This window comes from Macrobrachium nipponense, chromosome 11 (assembly GCF_015104395.2).
Source record: "Macrobrachium nipponense isolate FS-2020 chromosome 11, ASM1510439v2, whole genome shotgun sequence".
In the NCBI taxonomy this organism is placed as follows: Eukaryota; Metazoa; Arthropoda; class Malacostraca; order Decapoda; family Palaemonidae; genus Macrobrachium; species Macrobrachium nipponense.
This window is the reverse complement of record NC_061087.1, coordinates 1988476-2007984: the sequence shown is the minus strand read 5'-3', so window position 1 is coordinate 2007984 and position 19509 is coordinate 1988476. Positions and strand designations below refer to the sequence as shown.

The following is a 19509-nucleotide window of genomic DNA, read 5'->3' as shown; positions in this document are numbered from 1 at the left end:
CTATCACCACAGGTTGATAGCTGCCTGTGACTTGCTTCTCCTGCTAGTTCTGCTAGAGTGCTCTCCGCAGGATTCAGCGTGGGGGGACTACGTTCCTAGAAGGATCTTAGGTTCCCACCGGATGTACGTCCACCTTGTTCAAGGATCTTCTGTCAGTGACAGAGAGACCTCTCACCGTCTCGACATCTGGTGTTTAGATTCCTAGGATTTGAACACCTGGAAACTATGTTCTCCCTGGCTCTTTCTGTCCTTTGGATGGATTTCAATTCGCAGTCCCCCATGGGTTCTTGCATTTTGGGAGCCTCAAGTGCATGTTCTCTTGAATTGTACTCGCATTCCAGTCTTAAATACTCACATATAGGACTGGTTTATATGCCTGTTCCTCCTCGATTTCTACAGAAGTCAAGGAGGGCCCCCTCTCCAATGAGCGTTCGACGAAATTCGCAGATCTCGCTGAGTGCTTAAATTCTTTGGAATTTCTAGCACTCTCCGAGTGTTTTGGTCTTCTATGATCTGCAAACACTCAGGTGAGACAAGAATTCCTGGTAATTGTTGTTACAATACCTGGGAATCTCGCTGAATGCTTGAATTCCTTGGAATTTCTGACATTCTCAGAGTGTTATGGTTTTTTGTAATTTCCAAACACTTGGGTGAGACGGACATTGCCGATAATTGTTAATACCAAAATCGGGAGTCTCGCTAAGTGATTAAATTCCTTAGATTTTCTGGTGTTCTCAGAGTGATTTGGTTTTCTGTGATTTCCAAACACCTGGGCAACAGGTATTCTCGATAATTATTACAATAATTGGGAGTCTCGCTGAGCGCCTAGATCCCTTGGTTTCGCTGATGCTCGCTGAGTGCTTGGCTTCATAATGTTGCCAAGAACCAGGACGAGGTAAGGCTCACCCTATTATTGTTTGCAAGAGTCTGGTTTCTTGCCTAGCATGGGAATTTTTACGAATTCTAGCGCTCATTATCTCGAGTGCTTGGATAGCTAGATGAGCCTTTACTAGTACAGATGAGTTTGCTCTGTAGTCTGGTTTGGAGTTATGCAGAGCATGGTACTGCATGCAACACCTTCTAGATGAATGGTCAAGTACCATCTTCGTATCATGGACCTTAGGCTCCGAACACGTAGGACAGCAGACACAGAATCCCTCTTTATTCTTCCTCTTGGAGCTTTGGCCTCAAAGGAGAACAGTTAATTGGGAAGAAGTGATAGTTCTTTGCTGATGATTACCACTCATTATTATGTAGTGGTGATCTGCTCAGCTCACTCGACTTAGACTCTGCCAGCCAGCTCTACCGAGTCGAGTGCTCAGTTCTACCGAACGAACTCTCTGCTTGTGATCAGTGAAGTCCCTTCCCATGACTTAGCACCCTCCCTTCCTGTGTTGCAACATGTTTTCACAGGGGTCTGCGCCTTCATCATCTGACGCCTCCTCACCTCCCTCTTCCACGGCCTAAGAAGAAGAAGGTAGTTTCTCCACCCACTGAGAAGTCTCGCCTCGAGACTTCTGAGGGTCTGCATCCTTTCCCTGGGGAGGGAGCAGTTGGCTGTCTCTTTGACTCACCTGCTCCTTCTGGAGCTGGAACCAGGACGCTATCCCCAAAATATAGTGTCTTGGGAGCCCCAGGAGTTTGAACCCAGGTTCGTTCTCCTGTCTCTGGTTCTAAGGAGACTGCTCATGGAACTGGGGGTTGTACACCCAGTCACTGACAGGTAGTCTTCTCCATCATGGCAGTGGTGTAGGGTGAGAGAAGGGACTGAGCCATGTTAGTGGCTGGGACCCACCTGTGAAAGCCAGGAATGGCTATTCTTCAGGTACCAAGATCGATGTCGCTCTCCCTTGGGACAAGGCATATGAAGGAGATAGGTGGAGGTTTTCAGTGTAGTCTTCTTCGGTCACAGAGAAGATAGATGCATAGCAAGACGGGGCAAGTTCTCGCCAGCCTTTATTTCATTTAACTCAACTCAACTTTCGCTCACCGTTTGTGCGAACAAAACAGTTGTAGGAAATGAATGCTCCGTTTGACAGAGCGAGAACACCGCAAGTTCAGAGAAGAGCAGGCAAGAACAATCAATCCTCCTCTCCTTTTTTTTGTTTCTCTACTCCTAGGTTACACTGGGATGAACAAGAGAATAAGAGGAGCTCTATAAAAGTCTACTCCCCACAGTTAAAATCCAAGAGACTATGTTTTTGGTTCAATCTTAGGTCTTACTGAACATACGATAGTCTGTTCAGGGTGGATAGCACCAAGAAGTTTGAGTGCCTTTCCAGTGCTACTGTTTTGGGAACAACCAGTTCGCCTTGAACCAGTCGTCTTCGGTGTCCTGTTATCATCGTAGAAGTCTCCTTTTGGGACAGCTTCACCTTCGCTCTCTTCATTAGAGAATGAAGGAGGTCTGCTTCTACTCCTTATTCTTGTCTCTCAAATGAAGAAGAATTAGGCTGGAGTTTGGTTCATAGGAACCCACGAATATACTAGTATGTTCTCCTCATCTGAGTAATAGGCACATATCTGTAAAATAATTGTTATGTAACCGAGATGAATAGTACCTTCTCTTAATTAACCTGAAACTCAGGAGAACCTTTTGGGCCTCTCAAGAGTTTCCAGTTTTGATTTAGAGATGACTAGTGTTATTGTTTGCCAACAACACCACAACATTTGCATTAGCATCGAACAATAGGGCTTCTTTCACTCCCATTTTGGTTAAAATGCAGATGCTTGAGTGTATCGTTTTTGGACTCGATTGTTCTAAGCCAAACGCATTCCAACATGGAATGCACTACCTGGCAACTCAGTATGAGTCAAGCAAGGGACAGAGTACTGCCTTCTCTCCAAGATTCTGTTCATCTTAGTATTGTATCTCCTCTCCCAAGGATTAACCACCAATTTGAATCTCTCTGCCCAGCCATCACAGACTTAGGTTTCTGGTTGGCTTGGAATTCTTGCATAAGGCCCATGTCTTGTGCTCCACATTCGCTGTTGCAAAAGTTATCAGACAGATATATCTCATTAGACTCATTATCATTTTTCTGTTTACCCCACAGTATAAGAGAAGTTTGTAGCCTTCTGTTCCATTGCACCTGTCCCATCGGCCGCTGCAATGACGCAGAATAATTTTCTTCAGACAAGTTGAGTTTTTTTTTTCCATGTACATTTTCTAATTTGTAAGGTGTTCAATTATTCTTTGTTCACCTCGAATTAAAAATGAATAATGGAAGACTTTGCCACTTCCCTGCCTGACTAACTCTGCTTCCAGAGTAGATAGAAAAGTTCCTCCCTGATCCAAACCACAAGAAGGAATTCTTCAGGCAGTACAATCCCTGTATTTTCATTACTGAAAGACTCTGCCTTCGTTACCAGAGATTAGAGCCGTCTTTACTGGTTTGTGTCATCGACGAAACTTTTTCTATGAAGACGTAGGTCCACATTCACCTTGGTCATTTACTAAGTAATGTTGTTTCTCCTTAGTTGAGATTCAGCTACTGATGAACATGTCTGTCTTGCCATCACAGGGACCTCGGTCTCTAGAAGGCATTTGACTCTTGTCTAATGTGTACATACCTTGCGAGAATCATTGTCTCATCTCTCAACATAGTTGGCGAAGAAGATTTGCATGGTTTGTTCTCAACATCACCCTTCAAAAGGTGGGTGTCATGTCATGACTCATCTTGGATGCACAATCATTCTGCATCTGTTGACGAGTCCGAATCCTTCATGATCTCCTGCGCTTTGCATTGGTTGATCCAGATCAAGCATTACTTTGTACTGTTGATGTGTTGCTGTACCTACTAAGGATCGACATCCTTCATAGAGTATCGATACCTTTATCCACTGCTGACTTCCATTGCAGAAATGTCTAATGGCATGTCTTCCTCCTAGTCCTATGAGATCGTGAGTAACTCCTCTGCAGTTGGATATGTCCACTGTACACTTTTTGAGAGCAAGCAGTGCCAGTGGCTTGGTACTTTTCATCACTCCAAAGAGTATGTCGGACCAGAAGATAGATGTGTTCTCATTAGTATGACATTTATATCTTCCTCCTTCGGGACTGCCCTCAGGTCCTTGGAACCTCTTTTTCTTGCACCAGTGGTGGATGCTCACAAATTGTGTTTGCTTACCCAGCTCCTTCAAGAGGACAAGTTGCATCTTGTCTATGGTGTGTCTCTAGAGGTAAGAAAGATGCAAGTGACTGTGCTTTCTACCTTCCCCTCCTTGTCCTTCTACTCCTCTTCCTTCAGGTTGAAGATAAGACTCAAACTTTCACTTGCCTCTTGGGCGTTTGATGTGGTAAGCTTGCACATTGAGTTTCCTTTCTATTTTTATTATCCACTCCTTCCTCAGCAGGGGGAGGAAGGAGACTGGCAGTAATACAAACCCTTCCCAGAACTTTGCATTAATGCCTCTGACTCTAAATATTAATAAACATTTACCTTAATATAATTTATCTAGCCCTAAATCCCCAAAAACCACACCAAAATTTACCACATTGGCAACCTTGTTACCTCTTATTCTGTCCGCCAGTTGGCAACGCTGCCGTTGACAGTTACAAAACCTTCCCTCAAAATTAGTTGTTAACGAGCGCCCGTGTTGTTTATATCACGGCCGCTCTTTATAAATTTCCTAAACCTTTTTGTGCCTTTAAAGCTCTCATTAATTGTTAATGTAATGCGACTTTATGTTAATTACCACTCACGTATTACATCCACGAAATAGTGAATTAACTTTTATTTCTATTGTGGTATTTATATTATATTACGAATTTTTGCGCGACCCGGAATTACGTGACCTGTCCCAACAGGTTCCAAATGGATTGCCAAGATAATTCGATGCTTCTTTCTGCCAGCAACATCAGGAATTGCCCGGCTTGTGGGACAAGGATGAGTAGCAGGGAGTATGAACCCCATGACATTTGTAGCTTTTGTCGTGGACAGGTTTGTGACTTGACTTATCGTTGTGACTTAGCCTATGTAAGCCTTGGTCTGATGAAGACTTGACGACTTAGCCTATATGAAATATCAAAGAATCTTGCAGCGTAACAGATTTATTAAGGAGAAAAAGAAATTGGTAGCTAGACCTGTATCTAATGATTTCTTTGATTTGTGTGCTCATGGTTCTGGCTCTTCGGTTTCAGTATCGTGTGATTCCGATTCCGAATTAATTGATGTTTCGCCACCTGTACAACCGGTAAATAGTGAAGTCGTTTCTGATGTTGATTCAAAGGTTTTGGCGATGGAAACTAGTTGGAAACAAAAGTTTGAAAAATTACAGCTTAGTTTAGCTAGATAGAGACATTTCAGCTAAGTTTAACAAGCTGTCAGAGAATTTTGAAGAAGCTTTTACTAGAATGTCTAACACTTTTTAATTCATTTTCAGCTCTTCGTCAGGTAATTCTGTCGACAGCACCATGGGTAACGGTGCGACAGATACCCTGGCTTAGGGACCTCTCTTCTAAGACACTCTTCCTTGTCTCGCTGACTACAGCCAAGACAGTGGGTGAACTGCAAGCACTTTTCTGGTGCTAGATCTGGACAAGACATGATTTTGTCATACCTTCCCGAATTTGTAGCAGACTGAATCGTCTGATAACCCCATTCCCAGGTCTTTCGTGCTGAAGTTGCTGGTCGACTTTGTCAGTAATTTAAATAAGGAATTAGTTCTTTGCCCTGTTAGGGCGCTCTCATGCTATTTACGCCGGACGAAGGACATTCAGGGTTGTCCCCGTCATCTGTTTGTTTCACCCTGAAATGTCAAGAGACCTATATCAAAGAATGGTGTATCCTTTTTTCTCAGAGATCTTATTATTAAAATTGGTGGTTTGGCTGCCGGTGAGGCCAGACGCCGAGAGCATACAGTATTAGAGCAGTTGCTACATCAGTAGCTTTTATGAAGAACGTCTCGGTCACCAAGGTGCTTGGGCGGCAACTTAGCGTTCTAATTCTGTTTTTTGCCTCCTTTTACTTGAGGGATATTTCTCTAGTTCTAGGCGACCTTCGTTCCTTAGGCCCGATGGTGATGGCAGGACAGGTCGTCAGACAGGAGAATTAGGTAGTCTTCCTGTGTTACGTTTGGTTGCTACCTGTATATTATTTTTTCTTTTTTGTTGTATATATTTTTTGTTTTTACATTATAACTTATGGCAGTTTTTGGTTTAGTTATAATGGGAATTAGGCAGTTTGGTATTTAGGTGTTGTTGATGACAAGGACTAGCTGCTTGACAACTCATGCTGCTTCCATTGTCAGTGTGACATGGGACTAGCCACTGGGTTGTCGGCACTGGTGACTATGCTTCTCCCAAAGTCAATGCTGACCTAGGACTAGCCACTGGTTTGCTTGTCCTGACGACTCACGCTTCTTCCATTGTCCTTCTGGATAGGGAATTAGTTGATGAATCGTCTGCTGTCATCTGGCGACTCGTTCACCATCTACTTTTTGTCTCACCTGTTTTCTCGGAGTCAGACACTTGGCGAGATCAGGCGACATTTAGTAACCGCGAGTTTCTTGTTGACAACGTTGGTTGCGTTGATACACCCTCTGATGATCGTTTAACATGAGACCAGGTTGGACTGCCGGCACTCGTCCTTCGGGACTGAGTCGCCTTTTTGCTCCGTGCTCCTTTCTCTTGGCACCAGAAAGCTCGAGTCAGGAGTTGCTCATGAGCCGATATCGCTGCTGGCGACGTTGGGTTGCGTTGATACACCTCCAATGTTTGCTTAGCTTTGAATTGCCCAGGCAGTCCAGGCACTCATCCTTCAGGGTAAGAATTGTCAATAACCGATCCTCTCTCTTGGCGCCAGACATTCCTGAGAGAGCAGGGGTCGTTGTAGTGCTTGATAAAGTCATCGGGGTGCAGCCTTGCTGTCCTCATTTTGTCTGACTGGTCACCTGGTCGGTCACCTGACTTTAGTACAGACTGACTGACTATACACTTACTCCTTGTCCTTTACTACCGCAGTTCTGCGGCATTATGGTAGGAGACTTTGAGTTCTTAGTATCTTGGACCTCGGGTTGAGTTTGTAACTGCCTATGATATATATTTCTATGATTGTTTTATGTCCTATTCTGTCCGAAGGGGAAATTGTACTCAGATTCCCTCCTCCTTTTCAATGTGGTTAATCGGGCTAGATAAATTATATTGAAGGTAATGTTTATTATTAAAAAAACCTTAAACGCCGACTGACATATTTTATGTCGACTGTCTCTCGGGTGCCGACTGAACGTATTTTACGTCGACCATACAAAAGTTTTTTTTAAAAATTCGCGGAAAAATACTTTTAGGCCTATCAGCCGAAAACTCTTGAATCACGCGCCTTGGGGGTTGCTGGGAGTTCACGGATCAAGGTGTTGTTTTGTTTACAATCGTTACGCAGGCGCGCAAGCGCGAATTTCTTTCTTGCCGCACTAAAAAGTATCTGTGACACATCTCTGAAATTATTTTGTCACTTTGACATAATTTTTTTACCATTTTAAATTAGCCGTTACATGGAGTATTATATACTGAAAATGTGCGCATTTTTATGTAGAATACAACCAAAAATACTCATGATTGTAGCTTTTATCAGTTTTGAGATATTTTCATATAAATAACGATAAGTGCCAAAATTTCAACCTTCGGTCAACTTTGACTCTACCGAAATGGTCGAAAAACGCAATTGTAAGCTAAAACTCTTATATTTTAGTAATATTCAATCATTTAACTTAATTTTGCAACTAATTGGAAGTCTCTAGCACAATATTTCGATTTATGGTGAATTTATGAAAAAACTTTTTCCTTACGTCCGCACGGTAACTCTTCCGAAAATAATCATACATGCGATTGTGGTAATGTTTTGCACCATTTTAAATTAGCCGTTACATAAAGTTTTATATATGAAATGTGCGCAATTTCATGCACAATACAACTAAAAACAACCCATGGTTATAGCTTTTATCAATTTTGAAATATTTTCATATAAAAAATGATAAGTGACAAATTTTCAACCTTCGGTCAATTTTGACTCTAACCGAAATGGTCGAAAACGCAATTGTAAAGCTCAAACGCTTATATTCTAGTAATATTCAAGCATTTACCTTCATTTTGCAACAAATTGGAAGAATCTCTAGCACAATATCGATTTATGTGAATTTATGAAAAAAAACATTTTCTTTACGTCCGCAAAGCGGTAACTCTTCCGAAAAAATCATACGTGCGATTGTGGTAATGTTTGCACCATTTTAAATTAGCCGTTACATAACGTTTTATATATGAAAATGTGCGCAATTTCATGTATAATACAACAAAAAATAGTTGAAGGTTGTAGCTTTTCTCATTTTCGAAATATTTGCATATAAATCACGATAAATAGCAAAAAAAACCACGTTCGTCAAATTTGACTCTACCGAAATGGTCGAAAAAAACGCAATTGTAAGATAAAACTCTTACAGTCTAGTAATATTCAGTCATTTATCTTCATCATGAAAACAAATTTGAAGTCTCTAGCACAATATTTAAATTTATGGTGAATTTTAAAAAAAAAACTTTCCTTCCCTCCACGCGGATTCTCCGCCAAAAATCTCCGAAATGCGTAAGTCCCATTCTCGGAATATTTGCTCCGTTTCATATCAGGCATTTCATAGAGTTTTATATATGAAAATGTGCGCATTTCATGTAGAATAAAACGAAAAATATTTTGAAAGTTGTAGCTTTTCTTATTTCCGAAATAATTGCATATAAAAAAAAATATAAAAAAAAAATTCTACATTCGGTCAACTTTAACTCGTCAGAAAATGGTCGAAAACTGCATTTGTAAGCTAATATTCTTACAGTATAGTAATATTCAATCATTTGCCTTCATTTTGAAAGAAATTGGAAGTCTCTAGGACAATATTTAGATTTATGGTGAATTTTTGAAAAAAATATGTGTTTACGTCCGCGCGTTACGAATTCATGCATTATTTTGTGATAATATTTTCTCTGTGTTGCTTTTATCGTTTTACAATTTGTTATATACCAAAATGATCGCAATTTACTGTACATTACAACGAAAAAAAAGTAACTTGTTTACCTTTAACCGTTGTGGCACAGCGCGAATTGAATACAATTATATATGAAATTTCGTTTTTGCGCTATCATATATCGCTTATTTATATATGATAATGATAATTTTTTTTCATTTCTGATGGTTGCATACTAAACTTCAGGCAATGACAAAAAAAGGAGCCCAAAATGAACTCTTAGTCTTCAAAACTAAGCGCGCTATGATTTTTTTGTTTTTTTTGAAAAAATATTTTTTTCCGCTCCCACGCTCACTCTGAAACGTCTCCGGCACACGGGAGACATTTTTTTTTTTACCGCTTCGGCGTTTAAGGGTTAATATGGCATTTTTATTCTACAATTAATAATAATACTTACCTGTATAATTTATCTAGTCCCACCCATCTACCCCACAATCTGCCTATCACAACTGATTTTGAGGGAAGGTTTTGTAACTGTCAACAGCAGCGTTGCCAACTGGCGGACATAATAGGAGTAACAGGGTTTGCCAATGTGGTAAATTTTGGTGCAGTTTTTGGGATTTAGGGCTAGAGAAATTATACAGGCAACTATTATTAATATTAATTTTAGAATAAAAATTCCATATTCTTCCCATCCCTTCTAGTTGTCAGAGGCGGGGCACTCCTCGCTCTTACGACCATGAGGAAAATCAGTGAGTCTTCCTAATGTAAAGGACTGAGGGTTTTTGTATATCTTTGTAGGAACACAAATCTAACAATTTTTTAAAACCTAAATTTATTATTTTCCTAAACTAGTATATCATAAAACCTGACGTCCTTAACATTGAATGTACCACCTCATGCCAACCCCTAGATAAATTATACAGGCAAGCTATTATTAATATTAATTTTAGAATACAAAAATTCCATATTCCTTTCCCATCCCCTTCCCTTAGTTGTCAGAGGCGGGGGCCACTCCTCGGCTCCTTACGACCATGAGGAAAATCGTGAGGTCTTCCTAATGTTAAAGGACTGAGGGGTTTGTATATCTTTGTTAGGAACAAAATCACAATTTTAAAACTAAATTGCATTTTTCCTAACTAGTATACAAACCTGACGTCCTTAACAATTAATGGTCCACCTCCTAATGCCAACTCCCTAGATAAAATTATACAGGCAACTATTATTAATTAAATTAATTTTAGAATAAAAATTCCATATTCTTCCCATCCCTTCTAGTTGTCAGAGGCGGGGCACTCCTCGCTCTTACGACCATGAGGAAAATCAGTGAGTCTTCCTAATGTAAAGGACTGAGGGTTTGTATATCTTGTAGGAACAAATCACAATTTTTAAAACTAAATTGTATTTTTCCTAACTAGTATACAAACCTGACGTCCTTAACATTAATGTCCACCTCATGCCAACCCTCAAGGTGAAACCTAGGCCAAAAGGCAAAGTGGAGTGTTTACATCTGGGCAGGTGGGCCCACCTGCCTATTAGATGGTAGTTACTACCTAACCACCTTGTTCAAGAATTTAACAGTCATATTCCAGCCTACACTGAGAGTAATTCCTAATGTAAAGGACCTCAGGTTTTGTACAGTTAGGAAAAATACAATTTTCTTTAAAAAATGTGATATTTTCGTATATTTTCGTATTTTATTTTTCTTAGTCATTTCAAGGAGTTGCAGTTATAGGATTTAATAAGGGACGTACAAATATTACATTAGTAGCATAGCGATTACCTCTGATGTGGCGTTTATGCATCTGGTGAAATTTCTTTATAGGTTTCTGTTTATAAGTAAGACTATGCAAAAGTTAGGTATGTATATATTTTTATGCATTTGTTGTGCATCCAAGCATTCTATGTACTAGTTGGTTTCACCGTAAAATAAAGTAGAGAAGTTTTAGTGCAGTGAAAAACACCATGAGCATTAGGAAATATGAGTTGTGCTGAAGTTCATGTTTTTTTTTATATGGTAAATACAGTACATTTTTTAAAAAGTAAATACAGTACATATTGATGATGCAGAAGTACAATAGTGTGTTTATAGAAATATTTGTACTTCATGTCGATGTGAAATAACTTTAAATAACCATACAAGGAGAAAGATAGCCTAAGAAAGAAACAAAACAAATATCACTATTTCAGTTGCCAAAATTTCAACCAAAATTTGATTGTTTTATAATATATATATTATTGGGAAATAGTTTATATTATAGGAAATTACCACTGTGGTATAGAGAAAATTAGGTCTTGGAATATAGCCCATTTCAGTTGGATAAAAGCCATCACTCCTCCTTGTCTGGTTCAAGCTAGGAGAAAAGATGATAAGGCTCCAATCAAGAAATCCCGAGTGGTGTATCCTCTCATTACTTATTATTTGTGCTCTTGTTCGATTGCTAGATATGTTACCTCAGCTCAACCTCCTGGAAGTCCTGTGAAGCCTAAGCCTTCCAGACATCTTTGTTCCAGTTCAAAGTCTCCAGAATGAATCGTGATTCGTTGCCTTATTCTCTCATACACGGCCGTGTGGATAGTGACAGATGTGCATCTACACACTGCCGTAGAGATAGTTTCAACCATGGTTCTTTTTTTGACACACTATCTCATCATTCTTGATGTTGTTCCTCATTGAGATCTTCAAGAACGGACCATGGCCGTCGTTCGTCGTCCTGTGTTCATCTCTGTCGTTCGCCCTCCCACGTCTGTGGCTTTCGATCACCCTCCCATGTCTGTGGTCATTAATCACCCTCCCTCATCCACAGTTGTCGATCTCCTTCTTATGTCGATTGGCGTGGGGTTCATGATGATGCAAGCCCATCTTATGAGAAGGGGTCTTCTGTGTCTGGAACTAGTGTTAAGAGACCTTTCTCTTCCTTCTACATCAGGACTTCAGGCTCCTGCAAAGGTTTTAGGATCTGACCAATCTTATGCTCCAGTTATTAACCAAGCGGACCCTTTGGTGGAGGTAGACAGAAATCTTTATTTCCAGGTAGTAGATGATTTGGAGAATCAGGAGTTTCTTTCTTCGTATGTGGAGGTTATTGATCTCATTCGTGAGTTCACTAATCTCCTTAAGGAGACCGTGACTTCTACGATTGCACCAACAGGGATGGAAGATAGAAGCCTTGCTGGGACCCAAGAATGGTTTGAAGATATCTTTTGAATTGCCTTGTTTCAGTCATTCAGATTCAGTCCTGATTTGATTTTGGGAAAAGATACCCTATTCTGGCAGACCATTCAAATTTCTCCCTCGTCTTCCTTGCCACAGGAAGTATTAGTTAACACCTCTTGTGCCTTTTCTGAGTAGCAGGTCACTCTGATGCTGTCTGTGTGAAGCTGGTTTGACCTTGGACCACGTTGGAGCAGAAGGTCCTTCACTTTCGTTTCAAGAAACTGCTGCTTTGGAGTCGACTGTATCTTCTGCCTGCCAGACTGTTTCTTGGCTGGATTTGTGGTTGAAAGCAGTGGCCAAGATTTCTTCCCCTTCATCAAGAAAATACAGATATTAAAATCAGGTGCTAAGGACTATTTCCTAGCTTACCCATCTGTGTGCTAATTTTTGTGGGCTTATATCCTGCTGATGAGGGAGAGATGCAGTCCTCCCCAAAGTGGCTCGGTTTGTTGATTCCTTACTATCTGAGGAATGGTGATATTCTGGACTCCCAGCTGCTTTTTCTTAGGGACCAGTTAGATGCCGCTGTCAACAGATGTCGAGCCAAGAATAATGATCGTCTCGTACGACAGGCTACAAGTAAAGCAGCAGCTCCTTCTTGTCTAACTGTTTCGCAAGGCAGAATACACAACCTCTCCCAAGAAGCTTACAAGACAACCACCTTCTACTGTCAAGATTTTTCAAACCAGCTTCGTAACTGAAGAAGTCTTCCCAACAATGTCCATTTCATTTCCAGACCCGGAAAGTAAAGGGAAATAGGGGCAGGGCTAGGGGAAATCAGAGATGATAGAGTGGGTGCCCTCCCCACTATGTGCCACCAGTGGGGGAATGCCTGGCAAGCCATTGGGCTATGGCAGAGTTATGGAGCAGAGCGTTGGTGGTAGATGTTCTTCGAGTAGGATATCTACTCCCTTCTGACTTCACTCCTCATCTCTTTGGATCTCTCCCCCTCACCTAACTTATGCCCAGGACTCTCTGAGAAGAATTGAGGAAGATGATGCAGAAGGGAGCTGTAGAACAAGTTAGCATCCTTTCCCAGGGTTCTACAGCCAAGTCTTCTTAGTCCCCAAAGCAACTGGCAATTTGAGCCAGTAATAGATCTATCAACATTGAACATCTTTATCAGAAAGACAAGGTTCAAGAAAGAGTCTCCTTGAACAATCTTAGCTGTCATCAGAAACGACAACCACATGCTGACCATAGATTTGAAAGATGCTTCTTTCAGATCCCTATACATTCCTCCTGGAAGTTCCCTTTGCTTCAGTCTCTGAGAACTGATGCTCCAGATCCAGGCCTTTGTTTTGGCCTGTCAACAGTTCCCCAAGTTTTTCACGGGAGTATTTACCGTTGTCAGCATCAGCTCATAATCAAGGATTTTGCCTCCTAAGACATCTGAATCACTGCTGGTCCTCGCGAGTTCTCAGGAAAAGATAATTTGAGATGGGAAACCATCTTCTCCAATGTCTTCACAGCCTAGGCATTGTGATAAATTTGAAATTCCAAATGTCCAATCTGCAACCCAAACAATCCTTTACCTGAGAATGATCATAAACAGTTGTCGTGGAATTCGTAACTTAGACTCAAACCCCTTGGTGCATGAAGACAGATAGGTTTACCCTCTTTTCCATCCCGTCCCTTGGGATTTTGTTATAGCGATCCAGATGAATTGTTCCTCTGCTCTTGTCTGAGTACCTCATTGCTGTCTAAAAATATCTCAATAGCAATGAAGTGCCGAAGACTTTGTTAGCACAGGCTGGATCAAGAAAGAAATGTTCCAAGAATACTATTTCATTTTGGCTTCGTGAAATGGTTAGGCATGCCTACTCATCATCATAAGTTTCTATTGCCAATACTATGCAAGCAAGAGCACATGACATTAGAGGACTAAGCTCCTCCTTGACATTCAATAAGAACTTATCTGTTCATAAAATTTGAATGCTGGTTCTTGGCACCGCCAAACCATGTTCACTTCTTCCTACCTGATGGACGTTGCTCATAGGTCCTTAAACACATTTTTCTTGAGTACAGTGGTGGCTGCTCAACAAGTTGTGTGTAGCTCATCCAGTACCTCTAGCAGTACAGTTTTGTATCTTGTCAAAGATGATGGTATGAAAGTAAGAATGAAAGGAGCACAATTATTCATTATTACTCTCCAAAGCACATCTAGATACATCAAAGCTTTGGATTACAGGCAATCTATATGAATATGTGATATTCCAAAGCACAGGTAACGAATTAAACCGTACCTTAAGAGTTTCTTCACCTACAACTTACTACTACGATGAGTACCTCGACGTCGAAACCGTAAAAAGAAAATATCAGGCGTTTATCTGCTTTCTTGTGATATCGAGGAAGTCTTGCAGCATGAGAAGGCTTCATGTTCACAACAAATTGAAAAACAACAGGGGCAAACTACCGGCTTTAAAAGGACGGAGCAAAGCACGTCCTTACTTAATAAAGGCGGTAAGAAAATAACTAACGGGGTCACAAGTTAATGAGGGGTATGTGGTTGGCTCCACATGTCTCGTGACCAAGCACAGATGCCAATAGTCCCTTGCGTTCACAATTATTTTAAACTTTACCGTTTCCAGCTGGCGCTGAGTATTTATCCTAATAATTAAGACCGAAGGTGTTTCGTATATGAACAATTGTATTTTTCATAACTAACAAACCTGCAGTCATAACATTTACTGCCCACTTCTAGCAACCCCTCTTTCAGTTAACTTTGGGCTAGAAAAAGTGATACATCATGAGGTTGAGAGATAGCCGCTGCTCGCTTACACATCTTACCTCTGTGACAGATGCCAGATGCCACCAATTCCTTGCATAAACATTTCTTATTGTTTATTTTTTTTTTACCAGTTTATAGCTGGCGCCAGAAGATTTATTCTATGTTAAGACTACCGGTTTGTTAGCTATGAAAAATACAAATTAATTTAAATTTGTAATTTTTTTGTCTGTAGTTTATTATTTCATGTACAGGCAAAGCAGTAGATCAGCAAGTCAAACAAGATGAGGGGTCAAACTTTATGAAAATTTTAGATGATAATGCTTTTATGTACCATCAGATTCTGTTGCTTCTATAGGGACCTAGCTTATTGCGTTAAAAATATTAAGTAAATTGTGTATTTATATATAGTTTTATTTTAGTTTACTTTTTACCAATGGTTTCCTTTAAGCAAGTTTCTAAGTTACCTCTCATTCATCACTACAGGGCCCTGAGCTGCTTTCCAGCCAGTATAAGGAGCCAGTGAACAAGCTGTTAGAGATGCCTTTGAAAGGTAAGCATCCTCTCTTGTAAGAAAAATTGTGGAGTTTTGTAAATTGAGCATGAACATTGCTAATTAATCCCACATTCCATGTTATTACCCAACATTAGTGTAGAATGTATGTTAAATTGGAGAATGTGATTATTTATATTTAAACTGTCAGAATTTTATTACATTTTATGAATTCTCTGAGCCAAACTTTTGATAAAAATTATCCACAGAGCATCCAGTGCCAAACCCTGCATCTTGTTTTTTGATGAATTTGAATCCATAGCTCCACGACGTGGCCATGATAGCACTGGTGTAACAGACAGAGTTGTGAACCAATTATTAACTCAAATGATGGTTGTAGAAGGACTCACTGGGGTTTACATTTTATTTTAGCAGCCACATCTAGAACCAGACTTGATAGATCCAGGCTCTTCTTCGACCAGGTACAGTTATTTAGCATATACCTTTGGTGTAATTTTTTTATCTTATTGCTATATAGTAACAGTGATAAAAACTTCAATGGTTTCAAGGATAATGATTGATTTATAGTATTAATCGGTAGTGTAGTAGGCTGCCTTATTTATGTAAATTGGTTTCTGAATAAATTTTAAATCTTGCATCCATGTTTTTTCTGCAGGTCGCCTTGATAAGTGTGTTTTTGCCCAATGCCTACTCTCTCAGACAGAGAAGAAATTTTAAGAATCCTCAGTGAAGCTGTTGAGCTCGGAGAAGAAATTGACTGGACAGAATTTGCAAAGGCTACTGAAATATTCAGGAGCAGATTTGCAAAGTCTTCTAGCTACAGCACAAATTTTAGTGGCTCAAGAGGCTTTAGGAGAAGCCTTATATGAAGAGTGATACAGCCAGACAGGACACAAGATCATGAAAGAAATCGAATAATTTTTATGAAGAAAACCCAGAGGAGCCACTAGGACCCTCTGTTGAAAAGATTACAACAACTTGATTAGAGAAGGAAAAATGCAGATAATTCATGATTGGATGTTCAAGACAGTGATGAAAATATAAAATATTCAGAAAGTAGTTTCCTTGGCAAAGATAGTGAGGAACCAGAAAAACAGGCATTTAAAGTTTACAGAAGGCATCTTGAAATTGCCCTCAAGGAAGTTAAGCCGTCTGTCACAGTTGTAGAAAGACAAAAATATGAGCAAATTATATTCAAGTTTTAGTAAGTCAGCGGGAAACGAATTTTGGGAAACACTCTCCAGGGAAGAGAGCTACATTGGCATGAAAATCATTACTTCAAATTTTATGTACAATGAAGGGACATTAAAGGCTTACTATTGTTATAATGAAGTAGTTTTATTCGTAATAATACAACACATGTTTGTTCCTATGGGAATATGAACCCATGCTTTCATAGAGGGTGTACTCAGCACAAAGTGCACTTTGGTTGTCACAGACTTAAATAGAAAACAAAAGCCTGTCGGGTAGGGCTATAAATTACTAGTGACCTTAGCTAGGTTAGTTCTTCCATATTTTTCTCAGCTGTCTTACCATGTGGTTTGTCCGCTGACATTAATCTCAATAGTCGAGAATTGTTTTTTTTTGCATGTCACATGTTTGTGCTCTAGTTTCTTTTAACTGCAGGGATCTGCCCTTCCAGTGCCTGTAGTCAGGTGTTACCTCTGTGCAGAGTATAGTTTCTTGGCTGCTGAAGGGAGGCATCTTGATGGCTTTTTCCATTGTGTGACCCAGCCACATGGTGGATCCTTTTTGTTTTTGAACCCAGTCACATGAACTCACCTTGTGTGGGACCCAGCCACATGGCTGACCTTTTAAGTGACCTAGTGTGTAGTGTAACTTTCCACACGTTTCATTGCCCCCTTCTGCATGTTTTCTGATGGCTATAATGGAGGATATTAAACTCATTTCTGTTATGTAGGCAACACCAAACCCTTTAGTAAATTTATGTCCCCTATTGTGGTAGATCTGCACTCTGAATCTTGTAGCGGGAATAAAGAGAGCATGAGAGGCCATGTGTGGTGTGTGCAGGTTGGCTATCAGCCCATTCCTCCAGAGGGAGGCCCCATTGCATAGGATATTCAGAGGAAGGTGATGGATTCCTCGGTAAATGGCGGTTAGCACTTCAGAGGGGCCCTCATCTTCATCATCCACCTTATGGAATCCCTCCCAGGAAGACAAAGGATCCTCACAGTCATCACTTCCATCATCTTCTTCCTGGAAAGTTGATAAGGTGGCAAACAAGCTTTCAAGAAAAAGAAAGGTTGGTGAAGTCCCATTAATTGACAGACTGTAGGGTGAGCAGTCGTTCCCCTTCAGTCACCTTTGTTGCATCTTTTCTGGTCTCGTTGATGTCCTGCCTTACTTTGTCTTGATGTCAGAGACTCGGGGGGTCTAAGGGACAAGTAGGAGGAGTGGTTCGTCCAGCAGTAGTAGCAGGACAGTGCGACAGAGTACCTTGAGAAAGAGGAGTGGATATAGGGACTAGCAATCACACCCTGTTGTCCTTCACTGTTCAGTGGAGGAGCAGCTTCCATTAAGTGTTCCAGTAGCAGAAGGAAGCAGTTAGAGATAGTTGACAGCTACTCACTGGGGGTTCTACAGGCCACCTACCAGGTGAAGGGGCACTGGGGGTTAGCACCTGGTGATGGACCAGTCAACCCTGAAGTGCAGCTTGCAGCAGATGCCACAGTCAGTCTTGGCTTCCATGAGGGAGAACAGCTACATGGTGTTGATAGATCTGCAGGATGCTTACCCACAAAGGTTCCATCAAGTACCTGCGGTTCACCTCCCAAGAAACAATCCTCAATTCAGGGCTCTGCTTTAGACTGGCAATGGCCCCTCAAGCCTTCACCAGTCTTCTAACTGGTATTGTTGTGGGCACATACAAAGGGGATCAGACTCTAACACTATCTGGACGACTAGCTGTTCCTGGCATCCTCAGTCGCCAATGCGGAACATCCAGGGATGAAGTTCTGGCCTTATGCAAAGACCTGGGGATGAGGATGGACACCAAAGTGGGGAGGACATATTCATCAAACAAGGTTTGCCAACCTTCTGATGATCTCGAAACCATTCCTCAAGTTGCCCCAACAAACCAGCAAAACAGTAGCAAGTCCTGCTGTGACACTTGTTCTCCTTGGAGAAGTTGATGCCTCAGGGAGAGAGCACACTTCAGATCCCTCCAATCCTGGGAGGGAAACCACTGATTGATTTGTTTGCATGGTGTTTTTACATTGCATGGAACCAGTGCTTATTCAGCAACGGGACCAAGGGCTTTACGTAACTTCTGAAAAACAAGTCGAGAGTGAAAAACTTCTATCACCAGAAATACACATCTCTCACACATTCAGTGGGAATGCCCGAGAATCGAACTCGCGGCCACCAAGGTGACACGGCAACACCATACCGATCACACCACTGAGGCACCAGCTGATTGAGTCAACAGACAGTTTCAGAGAGGACCTCCAGTGTTGGAGAGACCCAATAAACTACCTGCAGGGTGCCACTTAGCTGAACACTACCGGAGATGCTGGTACTCTCAGACGCATCCCGACGGGGATTAATTCGGGGATTAATTGGTAAGGTTAATGAGGATGTATGTGGGGGCAAGAATCATTATAGTCAAAACATGGGGAGAATGAGGCATTTCCTGTGGAGGTTGACCTCTCAGGGATCAGCTTTGATTACATTCTTGTTCCTCATGGTTATAGTCACACAGACATGAGAATTAACCAACTTTTTTCCTTCAGCGAGAAATCCGGACATTTTTTGGGTCTCGAAAATAAATGTCTCTGTTGATTCCAATTTGGGCATTCAACAGTTAAGTGCAGGACAGTCATGGGAACTTGGCATCTGTTACATTTCATTGGGTCAGAGTGTGGAGTTGACATTAGAGGACCATGGAAAAAATCTAGTATAACCTATTTGCAGTCTTACTCAGATTACTTCTTTAGATCTTGCTTTTTGAGATGATGAAACCCATGGGTACACCTCAGATTTTATATTTTTCAGCTTGTTTGATATTGGTATCGAAGACCAATCTGGTACAATCTTGATATGTTAAGAGATTTGACAGATGCTATCCAATTCTGATACAAGGGCATA

At 40.9% G+C, this 19509-nt stretch overlaps 1 pseudogene; it reads left to right on the top strand.

Moving 5' to 3' along the window:
* Positions 1-16669, top strand: part of LOC135212061 (peroxisomal ATPase PEX1-like) — a 52194-nt pseudogene extending 35525 nt beyond the window's left edge.
* Positions 16670-19509: the final 2840 nt, after the last annotated feature.